General features: G+C 37.0%; 1 long non-coding RNA gene across 8 annotated transcripts; it reads left to right on the forward strand.

Annotated features, from left to right (window-relative positions):
• Positions 1-769: 769 nt before the first annotated feature.
• LOC132278514 (uncharacterized) lies at positions 770-5,975 on the forward strand. Of its 8 annotated transcripts, none has more exons than XR_009471057.1 (11): positions 771-1,088; positions 1,355-1,397; positions 1,611-1,713; positions 2,342-2,446; positions 3,173-3,238; positions 3,341-3,456; positions 4,010-4,125; positions 4,240-4,348; positions 4,427-4,536; positions 4,930-5,117; positions 5,474-5,975. It is a non-coding gene; the product is annotated as an uncharacterized LOC132278514 (long non-coding RNA). The 8 variants fall into 8 exon arrangements; XR_009471055.1 differs by having other exon boundaries at positions 4,240-4,338; XR_009471060.1 differs by having other exon boundaries at positions 770-1,088; positions 3,173-3,251; positions 4,240-4,536.
• Positions 5,976-13,004: the final 7,029 nt, after the last annotated feature.

Here is a 13,004-nt window from a genome sequence, read left to right on the forward strand (position 1 = left end):
CATGAACAAGTGAATGCCACATTTGTCAACCAAGGGAATAATCCCTATGGCGCACATTATTATCCTGGGTGGAGGAACCATCTAAACTTCTCTTAGAAAAGTCAAGGGGAAGGCTCAAACCCTCCCCAAGGTGGTTTTCAAGGTAAGTATATTCCACCCCCAATGCAAAGCCAAGGTTCCCAAGGTTATAGATCGTCATTTCAATCATCACATGGAAACTAATTTTCTAACTCTCATTTTCCTAATCAATCATCTTATTCTCAAGGAAATTCTAGGAGTCCCGCTTTTGAGGAAAAAGTGTTAACCGCTTTGGGTACTATAGAGGCAAACACTCAATTACTTCACTTTCATTCCCAATCTATTGCTAAGGTAAAAACCCAAGTCGGGCAAATAGCTAGTACATTGAATGCTAAAGAAAAATGAAAGATGCCTTTAAATGCCCCACCAAAGCAACAATTTGTTGTGGAAACCAATTCCTCATCAGAAGGTCCCACAATTAAGCATGTCAATACGGTGATAACCTTAAGAAGTGGAAAAATTGTTGACAATCAAGTTAGTGTTTCTAATGAAGAGAGTGAATCGGTGTAACCAAAAGTTGACACCAGTCCCACTACAACAGATTAGGGTTTTACCAGCGCTCTTTAGAAGAGGCTGGTATAGGTGTCATAGTACCAGCGCTCTTTTTAGGAGCGCTGGTATAGGTGTCATTCTACCGGCACTTTAGGAAAAAGTGCTGGTATAGGCCCTCCATTCCCTCCATATTTTTCCCCTTCCTTCCAATTTTTCCCCTTCCTTCCAATTCCACTTTCCCATTTCAATTAGCCCTAATTTTCGTCTCTCTTTTCGTGCGTCCCTCGGCCTTCTCTTCCTCTCTGCTCTATCCCGATCTCTGCTCCGTCTCGATTTCTCACTGCTCAATCTCCATTTCTCAGCTGAAGCACTTCTTCAGCTCATCGTAGGCTCTCTCTCTCTCTCTCTACCATCACCACCATCATTCTCCCTTTCTTTCCACCTGCGTTTCAGAGTACCTCAAATTCAGATTCTCTCTTCTCCCCTCACGGATCCTACTCATCCTCTCTCTCTTGGTGGTAAGTACCCCACTTTCTCTCTATATTATATATATATATATATATGTATATATATCTATAGATATATATATATATATATATACTATACATGTTTTCTTTTCTTGTTCTTTAATAAAAGAAACAGAAAATTAGAATCTAGGGTTTGTAACATAAGAAATGCTGGATATGTTGTTATTGAGCTAGATATCTGAAATTAGGGTTTGAAATGCTAGGAGGGTCCTTCGTTTTCTTCTAATTCATATTTAATTTTTTTGAATGTTGCAAAGGAAGGGATGTGGTTCATCGTCAGACAAAGGACTTGATGCAAAGGTACGACACTGCTTTGTTCTTATTTTTTTGTTTGTGATGTCTTGCTATTTGTGCCCTTTTTTGCCCTATTGAGTTGGCTGCTCTGCCGATTCCCTGGTCTCGTAACATGGGTGGCACAGAGTGGTGCTTCTGCTTGCTTGATCGTTTTTTTAATTTCACTGTTTTCTTCATTTTGTATATTGAAAATGTTTGTTGTGTGATTTTGTCAAACAGGTGAAGGGACTGCATAATGCGTTTGCTCGATTGGGAGATAGATCGGCCATGGGCTCTGTGATTCTAGCTTCGTGGAACCAGGACTATTGCCAGTCAGCTCAATGTAAGACTCTCTCTCTCTCTCTCATCATGGAAAGTTAGGGTTTAGAGTTGGTTAGTGGTGAGGAGTATTTGCATAGTGCATACACATACTGATATTAACAAAGAACATGTTTCATTTGGATTGAATGTCACCAAGTAGAAGTGCTCATCTGCTTTTGGAAGCAGCCAATACAGTGATTTTTCAGAAGAAACTGTCAGAATCCCAACTTAAGAACATCCATGGATGGTAGTTGGATGATAGTTTATGGTATTCCATAATTCTTATCAAATATTGCTTTATTAATTTCTATTTTATATTTACTTTGTATCTTCAATTCCATTAGGATGATAGTTTATGGTATTCCATAATTTGAAGCTTGATGTTTTGCTTCAAAACCATATTTGGGTTCTTACTTTCAGACTCTGTTATGCTTGGCTATTTCCTGAATTGGCATGTAAACACGTTATTTAATATGTGGTTTATTGTTATATATGCCATTAATTCTGTTATTCAGTTAATAGGATTACATCTGTGTGTGTGCGCGTGCGCATTTATATGTGTAAATACTGAAATATTTTGTGGTTGTAGTGTATGCATAATGATAAGAAAGACCAAGTAAAATGGGATGTTGTTTATGAATTTATTGCAGAAAATGAATTTGATCTGAATTCTGAAGCGAGTCCTGAAGTGGGATGGTATGTTCTTGGCGAAGGTCAATAGCATATTGACCCCTATAATTTTTCTAAGTGGCATGGTGAGTCTTGCATCAATTTAGTAATTATCGCGAGAAGTTGCATGGTTTTGGAACAGGCTAAAATGGCTTGAATTATTGTGTTGAATAAATGTATATACTGGAAGAAGGGTGTCTTCCCTTTATTTTTTTTAATTTTTTATTTGTTTATTTTTTTTTGCCTAAATGTATAATTTATAGTTCCTTAAATTATTAAGATCCCTTTGTTTCTCTCCTTTCTTGAATTCTAGTGATGTTCGATTGTGATCCCTTTCTTTTGGAGTTTAGTGATTCTAGTCTAGAAACTATATAACTTGAGCATCACATCAGTTAGATACATCCTCAAAGCAGATTATGTATGCAAGGGTTGATTTCTCATACGTATTGAATTTTGAATTCTAGGTCATATAATCATTGTGATACAAGGGAAGATCTCTTAACCCAAAACATAGCCTGAATTGCTTTTTATCTGTGATTGTGAACTTGATGAGGTTGATTATAACGGGTTTTGGTATTTTTCTTGTCCAAATTATATTTGTGAGCTTGTTGTTATTAACAGTAGCTATTGGGGCCAAAGGAAACGAGAGTCCAGAGTATAAATGTTGACTCATTCTTGGTGGCTCACCATTTATTGGATGATCTTAAGCATCTTAATTGATTTCGATTTACTGGAGTCAGCCCAGTATAATACAAATTTAGAATTTAGATTCAACAACATAAAGTTGACCATAAATTTCTACTTGCAAGCAGAAATCATCCAACATGAAGGAGGTTCCAGTTGTGATCATTCGAGAACATCCAAGCTTGAATAAACAAGTACTAATTTCTAGTAATGCATGCTTTAATTATATTTTTCATTTTTTCCTCTTTTTATTTTGACGTGTCTAATTAATAATGTATATTTCATTGCATGAATAGGTGCTTAGAAGAAGCTCCAATGTTCTTGTTAAAGCCCATCAAACAATCGGACGTGAAGGAATTGAGATGTCGATTAATGAAATATAGAAGCTAAAAGCAGTCTGTCATTGAGGAAGGTAGGTTTAAATAAATTTTCTGCCTTGAAATTTTTTGTTTTGGTAAATTACATGGAATAATGTGGAAGAACATATTTACAGATATCTTCCTGCTTAAAGACGCATTTTTTCACGAATTGGTTGTATACAATTTTTTGGGTTTAAATCTATATCGATAGATTTTGTAGAGACCTGTTATGAATATGTTTTTGTATTAGTTGAGAACTCTTGCAGAAGTAGGTCATTAGCTTTAGCTTTCTTTAATCTGCAAAAAAAAAAAAATAAAAAAAAAATAAAGGTTTCTATAACAATGAAGCTGATAAAATATTTTCTAAGAAATTGGAAGCTAACTCTTGTAGAAGTAGGTCATTAACTTTAGCTTTTTTTAATCTGCCAAAAAAATATATATATAGTTTTTATAACAATGAAACTGATAAAATATTTTTTAAGAAATTGGAAGCTACAATTTGGACGTGTAAAAAGCTGAGATTTAGCAACGGTCTATAACCCAAATACCTATATTTGATGGACCATCTTCTATTTTAGTGATAACCTATTATTTTTGGTCAAACAGATCAAGGAGTTCAATGACTAGAACAGTAATTATGGAATCTCCCCAACACTAGGGCTGGTGGGCTGGGTATCAATCTTACTGCAGCTGATACCTGCATTTTATACTATAGTGACTGGGTACTTTCCTCAAACCATGATTTTCTCTATTTCTTGTGCTTGTTTTGGCCTTTTTGGCCTTTTCATTTGATGCACTTGACATTTTTGTTTATCATATATTCATTTGCATCCCAGAATCCCCAAATGGATTTACAAGCAATGGATTGGTGTCACATAATAGGTCAAACAAAGCTCGTTCATGTTTACAGGCTGGCAACAACTCAATTTGTAGAGGTCCTTTATGGTTGGCTTTGTTCCTTTGTTTTATATAATGCAATTTGCTATTCTACTTGTAATGGAAAGAAATTGTATATGCTATCAGGGTCGAATTCTAAAAAGAGCTTTCAGTAAGTAAAAGTTGAGCAAGTCGTGATTGGGAATGGGCAGTTTCAGCAAGAAAGAACCACATCTAACAGTACAGGTCTTACGGAGGTTTGTGATATCTATTTTGATATCTTCAACCATGTGATGTGTGTGTACTGTTCTGTTGGCTCAATAGTCCTCGAATGGCATACTGTAGTTCTCTGTTGGACAATGTGTTTATTAGAGAGCCAGATTGATTTATGCTTTTTCTTAATGATGCATGGTATAACTTGTTTCTGCATTTCTAAGACTTTTGTTATAATGTATATTTTCTATTATCTACAACAGACAACTGAACACTTGTTGACACGATTCAGTTGTCTACTCCTAAGTTATTTTGAAAATTTCCATGTCATTCAAAATTTTAATTTTTTTTTTTTTTTCTGCTATATTATTAAATTTTCTCTTAGTGTTTTTAAATTTCTCTTGGACTCTTTACGATTTCTAAAGCTTAATATGCAGACTGGCTAGGGTTGTGGCTTGGCTCAGGATTCTTACAATTTTGTTGGGTTAACACAAAATTGGTAGTCATTGGTCCGGGTTGACTCGACCTTGTTGTAAGGGGGCTAATTCCAGAGTAATGCATGCAAGTCTGAAAGTCTGATGTCTGCCTTTTTGACAGAAAAATCTTCAGCTTCAGTAACGCTGAGGTATGTGCATATTATTTTGGTTGTCCATATATTTCAACACACACACACACACACATATATATACATGCATGTTTTAACTTTCATTTAATACTTTATGTTTCATTACTCTTTTTTTTTATGCCAAAGAGATTTAGCCATTATTTCCATATTTGTAAACCATGATTTTAGTTTTATTAGACTACAATCAATAGTATGCAAGGATGTCAATGTTATATCACTTGAGCTTTCTGCTTCCTTGCTGTGCTTGGTTTTTTGAGTGATTAACTGTTTTAATAACAAAGTTAAATGATTTTCTTAGCAATATTAGGCTGCGTCTCCCTCGAAACTTTTTCATTAATGGAGCTGTGTTATTATAGGAGGACCTTCTAGCACTACTCCGAGATGAAGATCCTGAACACAGGATGATACAAACGGAAATCTTTGATGAAGATTTGGAAAGGGTTTTGGACAGCAGAGATTTGCTTGGTGGTACGCCAAATGAAGAGGGAGAACCAGATGCTGCTGTTAGTTTGTTTCCCCTTGAATGGCCTGGTTGGGAGGTGGTGACGCAACTGCAAGTGGAGGCATGTTCTCCAATCTCAATAGCTGACACTGGTTTAGTGTATGCAGGATTTGGTTATGGTTTTTGGAGTGGCGTATGCCTATTAATGTCCATCGTTTTGGACCTGACATTTTTTTGGATGCTAAACTATTCTAACAGTCTTGTGTGAGCTGAAAAATGCTTGTCGAGATAGCTTTCTTTTAATTTGTAAATGTGGAAAAGATTCAATTCTCTGGAAAGGAAGCTGATATTTTCAAATGTATTAATCTATATGTAAATGTCAAATTTGGGCAATGTAAGGCTGAATATTCCATTCTCTTCAAATAGTCCTATTTAATTAAGAAAAGATACTTTCTTCAAAAAGAACTGCTAGGGGGAAAAAAAAAAATTTAAATGACCCTTTTACTAGCGCTCTTTTAAGAAGCGCAGGCATAGGGGAAAAAAAATAATAAATAAATAAAATGACTCTTTACCTGTGCTTTATTTTTAAAAAAAGCGCTAGTAAAATCCTTATGCCAGTGCTTTTGGAAAAGCTAGCGCTTCTTTAGAAGCGCTGGTAAATTCCTACCGACGTCGGCTTTACCAGCACTTTTGAAGAAGCGTTGGTAAAACGTTGGTAATTGAATTACTAGTGCTTTTAAAGGCTTTTATCAGCATTTTTGAGCGCAGGTAAAAGCCATAATTGTTGTAGTGTCCCGTCTCATATTTTGTTCCTCTTTCATTACATGTGAAATATTCTTGTGTTGAAAAAGTTTTGCAAAATGATTTGAAAAATTCTTGTGTTGAAGTTAATTCTCAAAATGATTTTGAAAAGGTTTATGAGCCAAGAGCTCCATTTCTGGATGCTTGGAAATGATCCAATTCTCTTGAAAAATAATAAGGTAAAGCCAACGAAATTATTGAAATGTTTAGGCAAGTGAAGATTAACCTTCCCCTTTTGGATGCAATTAAATAAATTATGGCTTTTGCTAAATTCTAGAAAGATCTTTGCACCCAAAAGAGGAAGAACAAGAGCCAAACACCAAAAAAAGTTGTTTTAACCAAGCAAGTGAGCTCTATTTTACAACATAATACACTTCCAAAGTTTAAGGACATCGGTTCACCTACTACTTCTTGCATCATTGGTGACCATGTCATTAATCGGGCTCTTCTTGATTTAGGAGCAAGTGTGAACTCCTTCCGTACTTAATATATGTTAAATTGGGCTTAGGAGATTTAAAACCAACGTTGGTAGTTTTACAACTAGCCGACCGATCCATCAAAAAGCCCCAAGGTATTATTGAGGATGTGTTAATCAAAATTGACAAGTTCTTCTTCCCAGTCGATTTTGAAGTCATAGACATGGAACCGGTCCTAAATCCTAAGAGCCAAATTCCTGTTATCCTGGGCCGTCCTTTCTTGGCAACCGCTAATGTCAACATAAATTGTAGGATGGGGATGATGAAAATTTCATTTGGGCATATGAAAGTGAAGTTGAACATATTTAATCCAACCCCGAGTTCAATAGAAAAGCATGAAGAAATATGTGTTGTGGAAAAGTGTCTTGAAAATGAATTTTGAAAAGTTGAGTCTTTGCTTGAAAATGGAATTTCCAAAAGTTTACTTTCCAAAATGATTTCAAAAAATGTTATTTTGAAAACAAGTGTTGAAAGGGCATGGAAGCCCAAGAGTTGCATTAACAAAGGACAATCAATCTCTTTTGATTCAAATCCAATAAGTTCTTTAGGGAATAATTTGTTGGGTGGGATTCAAAATGTCATTCACCTCGTCAAGGAGGGGATGAACAACAAGATTTTTGATCTGGGCTAAAAGAGCTCAATGTCTTGCTAGAGACGTTAAACACTAGTGCTTCGTAGGGTTTACAACCCTATTCCTCCATCATTTCTATATTACCTTGCATTTCTTGCATCGTCTAGATATATTCTGGGTTCATACACATTGTTAGGGACTTTGATTGAGAATGCGTGCACTTTTATTTTCGAACTAAGCATTTTGTGCCTGTTCGATCGATCTCAAAAAAGGTTCGATCGATCGAACAATCATCTCTACATCCAATCACTTCTCTGTTCCATCGTACGAAATTTCCTACATATTTCACCTCTCTGTGTATCGTGCGAACTTTCTTTCTGATCGATCTGAAATTCCAAGATCGATCCAATTTTCCCTTGGATCAATCTTCATCACATACTTAGAAAATTTTTTGAACCCATGAAAAATCAGCTCTCTGTGTATCGTTCGAACATGTCTGCAGGTTTTCACTGGTTGGATCGATTGAGTTTCGATCGATCTATGTTCGATTGATCTGGGTGCTTCCTGTTGACTTTTACTTCTTTTTGAATTTCAAATAAAAAAAATTAAAAATTAAAAATTAAAAATTACTTTATGGTTTTGTGGGTTTGATCGATCTGAGTTCCTTCCTGATCGATCGGAGTTCGATCGATCTGATCACCCAAGTGATCGATTGAACATGTCGGAGACCGTTTTTAAAAATATAACCCAAGGGTCACTTGGATCGATTTCAACATCTTTCCAAAGCCCTCTTTCTTCCCCACCGTAGCCCATCTTCTTCCTCATCTCTGGTGAACCTCCGGCGAGCTTCCAAGCTTTCCAAACTCGATCACATCTCATCTCTCTCTTAGTCCGTTTCTCTCTTCTCAATGTGGTAAGTTTTTGGGTTCCCTCTTTTAATTTTCGAGTTGGTTTACATGTTTTAGATGTTGCCATGCTTAGATCTGAGCTTTCATGTTTGATTTCTTGCTATTTTTGAAACTTTATAGCATGTGTATATATATGTATATATTTTTGTATATATTTTGTTCTGATTTTGATTTCGAGTGTCACGTGCCGACTTAAGTGACCAATCTTGACTTGTTAAGGTGTATAGGGGCTTACAAGTAGATTCGGGTGCCCCCCGTGTTGTCCATGTTATAGATCTGTGACTGTTCGTGTTTCTACATAAGTTTGATCGATCATAGTAGTGCTCTGATCGATCAGAGCATGATCGATCTTATCCATGTCCTGATCGATCCAACCTGGATCGATCTCATCTTTTCCATGATCGATCGAATCTCACTTTTTGGCATACCATCTTTTGTGTTTCTTGCTATCCATTTTATGCCCAATGCTTGTGTTTTCCGCATTAATTACATTCCACTCTGTCATATTTAGCATGTTTCACTTAGTCACTGTCTATCCTTGGTTGCATTATAACTTGCATAGATTCATATAATTTATTCTGAGTTATCTATCCTGACTTGGCAAACATGTTTCTATTTGTGTGCTTTTAATTCTATATCTCATATAATGTTTCCTATACTTACTACAATTGCAAGTGTTTTTCTATTTTGCAGACCATAGCTCGAGTCAAGACCGTTGCCCACCGGATATATGAGCGTAGAGTACGGCAGCGAGTAGAGGAGCCTGTGGAGCCAGCTCCAGCTCAGTCTGAGCGCTCCTCCTCTTCTGCTTCTGCATCCTCGTCTTCTTCATTAGCTGAGGAGGCTGAGTAGACACCGCCTCCCTCACCTAGATGACCACCGGCACTGACCGAGTTAAGCGCATATATTCACGCCTTACAGTGGCACATGAGTCCATCTTTGATACTACTTTATTCTCTTGGTTGTTTCTAACCAGGGAAGCCTATGATGATATTTCTCGTTGTGGCATTTCAGCTATTCTGGCCCCGGTGGCCAATCCGGTTTACCCGCGACTCATCCGGTTGTTCTACTAGGACCTCCGACCGGCCCTGAGTAACTTGGCGGAGTTGCGGATCACTATAGATGGACATCTCATCCGCATTATAGTCAAGACACTGGCCACATCCTCTCGGTGCCCGCACGTTTGCCCTCCCGGCCTTGATTATCCTATTCTTATGAGGCCATCTGATGCAGACATGGCAGTAGCTCTGACTGGCCTTACCAGTGCCAGTGAGACATTTGCCACCCGGACTTACTTGCTGAATGATTTATGGTTTTTTGATTCGGTGTTATACTGAAATGTATTTATGGCGGGCCATAAGATTCAGCAGCGCTTAGATTTTCTTGCAGCCCTTTATGCCTTTTATACAGGCCATTGGTTTTCTATTCCTACACTCTACTGGAGTGTAATGATGAAGCTTTACACGAGTTACATTAGCAAGGTAAAGCCTAAGCGAGCCACATTCCTCCCCTTTGAACATCTGATTACTCAGATCCTCAAAGACCAGCACTATCATTTCCATTCACAAAAGCATACTCAGTCAGGGGCTTGCCATTATGGCAAGAAGGACTGGAATAAGAGCTATAATACTCTTATCAAGAGTCTACAGATTGAGGCTATCTTGGCAGCCAAGGAGGCAAAGACAGCAGCAGTAGCAGATGATCCAGCAGACGCACCGGCGGCTACGGATGCACATATGGAGATTGACTTGGAGCAGGAGCCTCCAGCAAAGTCACCATATCACTCTCCGGCAGGGTCACCATTACATTCACAGGAGTATAGTCAGGATGAGCCTCAGTTTCATGATACAAACCTTCTTGACGTTCCAGCTCAGACACCCAGCCTAGGGGAGCGACTTCAGACCTTAGAGGATGCGGTTGTCTCTCTCCGAGCATATATGACTACTCTCCACACAAACATCTTGACTGTGCTGCAGTGTATTTCTAGAGACATCCGGGGATCACGACCTGCTTGACCGACTTCCTCTGCTTGATCTCTATATCTCTCCCCTCATTTTATATATTTGTGATACTATTATTATATTTTTGCGGCCAGTCTTTTGGCCCAGATACCATGTTGTACCGTACATTATTTTTATTCTCTCTATTTTATACATGATATTTTTGGATGTCAGGTTATTATATTGACATATTTATCTGTGATTGACTCTATTATCAGGTACATTCCAGTGACTTTAGTGAGAGAGTGCTGCCCAAATTTTTCAGGACCACCCTTTTTCTTCTCTACTTAGTTCCTTTACTATCCCACTTACACTTGCATACCCACTATGCACTATTATTATTCCTTTTGTTATCCGATGTGATTTTATCCTAGTGCTATCTTTTCAGGACCATAATAAATCCCAAGTTTGGGGGGGTTATACCACCAACTTCGGTTACTTATGTTCCAACCATTTTTTTGACATAGCCGCATTGGTATACTCTTTCCTCTTTATTTTCTTCTCTTTGTAAATTGAGGACACTGTGCCATTTAAGTTTGGGGGTAATGTGTGTTCTTTGCAGTGTTTGTTTTTAATTCAAAATTTTGAGCATGACTTGTGTATTTGAGGAATTTTCTATGATTAGTCTATGACTAGCTATGATTTTGATCTTTTGAGGACTATATTACTTAAAATTTAAAAATTGCTTGACTTGGGAGTCCAATACTTCTTGTATGCCTTGTGGATGCCATTTAGGAGTAAATTTTTCAAAAAATTGATATCTTGCTTGCATTTGTGGTCCACATTATCTTGATCTTATGATAGTTTTGAGATTCACTCTAGGATTCTACATTAGCACAGGTGCACAATAGCATTCATTTGTGGGGTATATGCTATGTTAATTATTGATTTGGTTATATCCCAATTGAGCTAGTAGTTCATTGAAAGTTTTCATTCTTGATAAAGATGGATAACAAACCATTTTCATTGAGTAGCCGGAATTCTAGCCTCATCAAGAACTAAATTTCTCGCGTTGAAAGGTGGAGGACCCAAACTTTAGGTTAATAATTACCAAAAAAAAAAAAAAAAAAAAATTGTTGCAAAAGCAAATAAAAAAGTGAGGACTTCTCCCAAAAGGTGAGAAATGGGAAATGATTAGATGGAGGTTGTTTTGATTTGTAGCCTAGTTGATTTGAGCTTGTAAGTCCTTAGGGGTGTTTAAACACCTAATACCCTAAAGCCGTCCGGTTTGGGAGTTATTGACCTAACGCTCGACCTCATGTATCGCTAGAAAGCTTAATAGATCAACACATTGCACTATGCTTCCATCTTTGATCCTTAGGATTAAAAAAAAAAAAAAAAAAAAAGAAAAAAAAAAAAAAAAAAAGAAACGAGTGAAAAAAATAAGCGCACCTAGATCAATAAAACTGTAATAAAAGGTCCATTCTTTGTCTTAATAATCGGTACTAGATTTGTGTACTAGTTTGAGGGTAAAGATGTGATCATTTTTTTAGTTGGCTTAGATAACAACATATTTGATGCCGGTCCACTTAAAAGGATTCTAGAGTTGTTTTGATTTGCATGATCATTTTCTTGATGTGTGGAGGATCATACTTGTTTGCTTGATGTTAAAATTTTGGGAGATTGCTTAGAAATGGTTGAAAAATTGCATACTTAAGGTAGTTTTCTCCCAATGCTTGTTTGCAATATTGGTACCTCTTTTGCGAGAATGAGCTTAATATTTGTGGGTATCATTTCTGGAAACCCTCACGAGACTTCACTCGTCCACTAGGGGTAACCTAGGAGTTTAAAAGTCTTGTTGCATATGCTAAATGCAATTATGTTGCCCACGAAAGTGGCGTTATCCATTTATTGCTTTCTAGTTCATAGTTGTATAGTTGTTCATTTCATTCCTTTACTTCGTAGTTCATTGCTAGGGCCTAGCAATTTTTAAGTTTGGGGGTGTAATGAGCACTGAAAAGTGCGTATTTAAACCCCTTAAGCTTGAGTATTCTAGGACCTTATCCTATCTTATTTTCCCATTTTAGTCTAATTTCATGTTATTTCCCTTTTAAGGCACTTATCCCCAAAATAAGTTAATTCAACCAAATTAGAGTATAAAATAAGTGATCTTAAGCTAAATGGAAGAAAGGAGCAAAGTGGAAGCAAGTGTGGTAGGAAACAGCAACTTTCGATTGATCAGACAAATCTTCGATCAATCTCACAGTGATCGATCCAGCCATATCAAGATGGATCGAACCTCTTTTCCTTATCCCCAAGAATTTCTATCTTCGATCGATCCAACATCTTTTCGATCGATCGAACTTCTTTGATCTTATCCCCACCTACAACTTTTGTCTTTTCACCAAAATATCCTGAAAATATCTCAGATCTGTCAATATTCCAAAAAGTGCCGCCATGGTTCAATCGATCTCACCAAACTTTGATCGATCGAACCCCCTTAAGTTTGAAAAAAAACAGAGTCTAGCTCATTAAAAGATGGCTCGTGGTGCAATCATTGAAGGGGCCCTATTGCACGAGGCCTGACCATTGGATCTGACACTTGAGCTACCTATATAAGGATTTTAAGCCATTTTTACCAAAAAAAAAAAAAAAAAAAAAAAAAAAATACACAATCTTGGAGAGAGAGGTTAGATGAGTCTAGAGATTAGAGAGATACACACCATTTGGGAGTTCTTCCATTCATCTA

Source organism: Cornus florida, unplaced genomic scaffold (genome assembly GCF_030987335.1).
Source record: "Cornus florida cultivar Cherokee Brave unplaced genomic scaffold, ASM3098733v1 CherokeeBrave_3.0.0_Hap2_Chr10, whole genome shotgun sequence".
NCBI lineage: Eukaryota > Viridiplantae > Streptophyta > Magnoliopsida > Cornales > Cornaceae > Cornus > Cornus florida.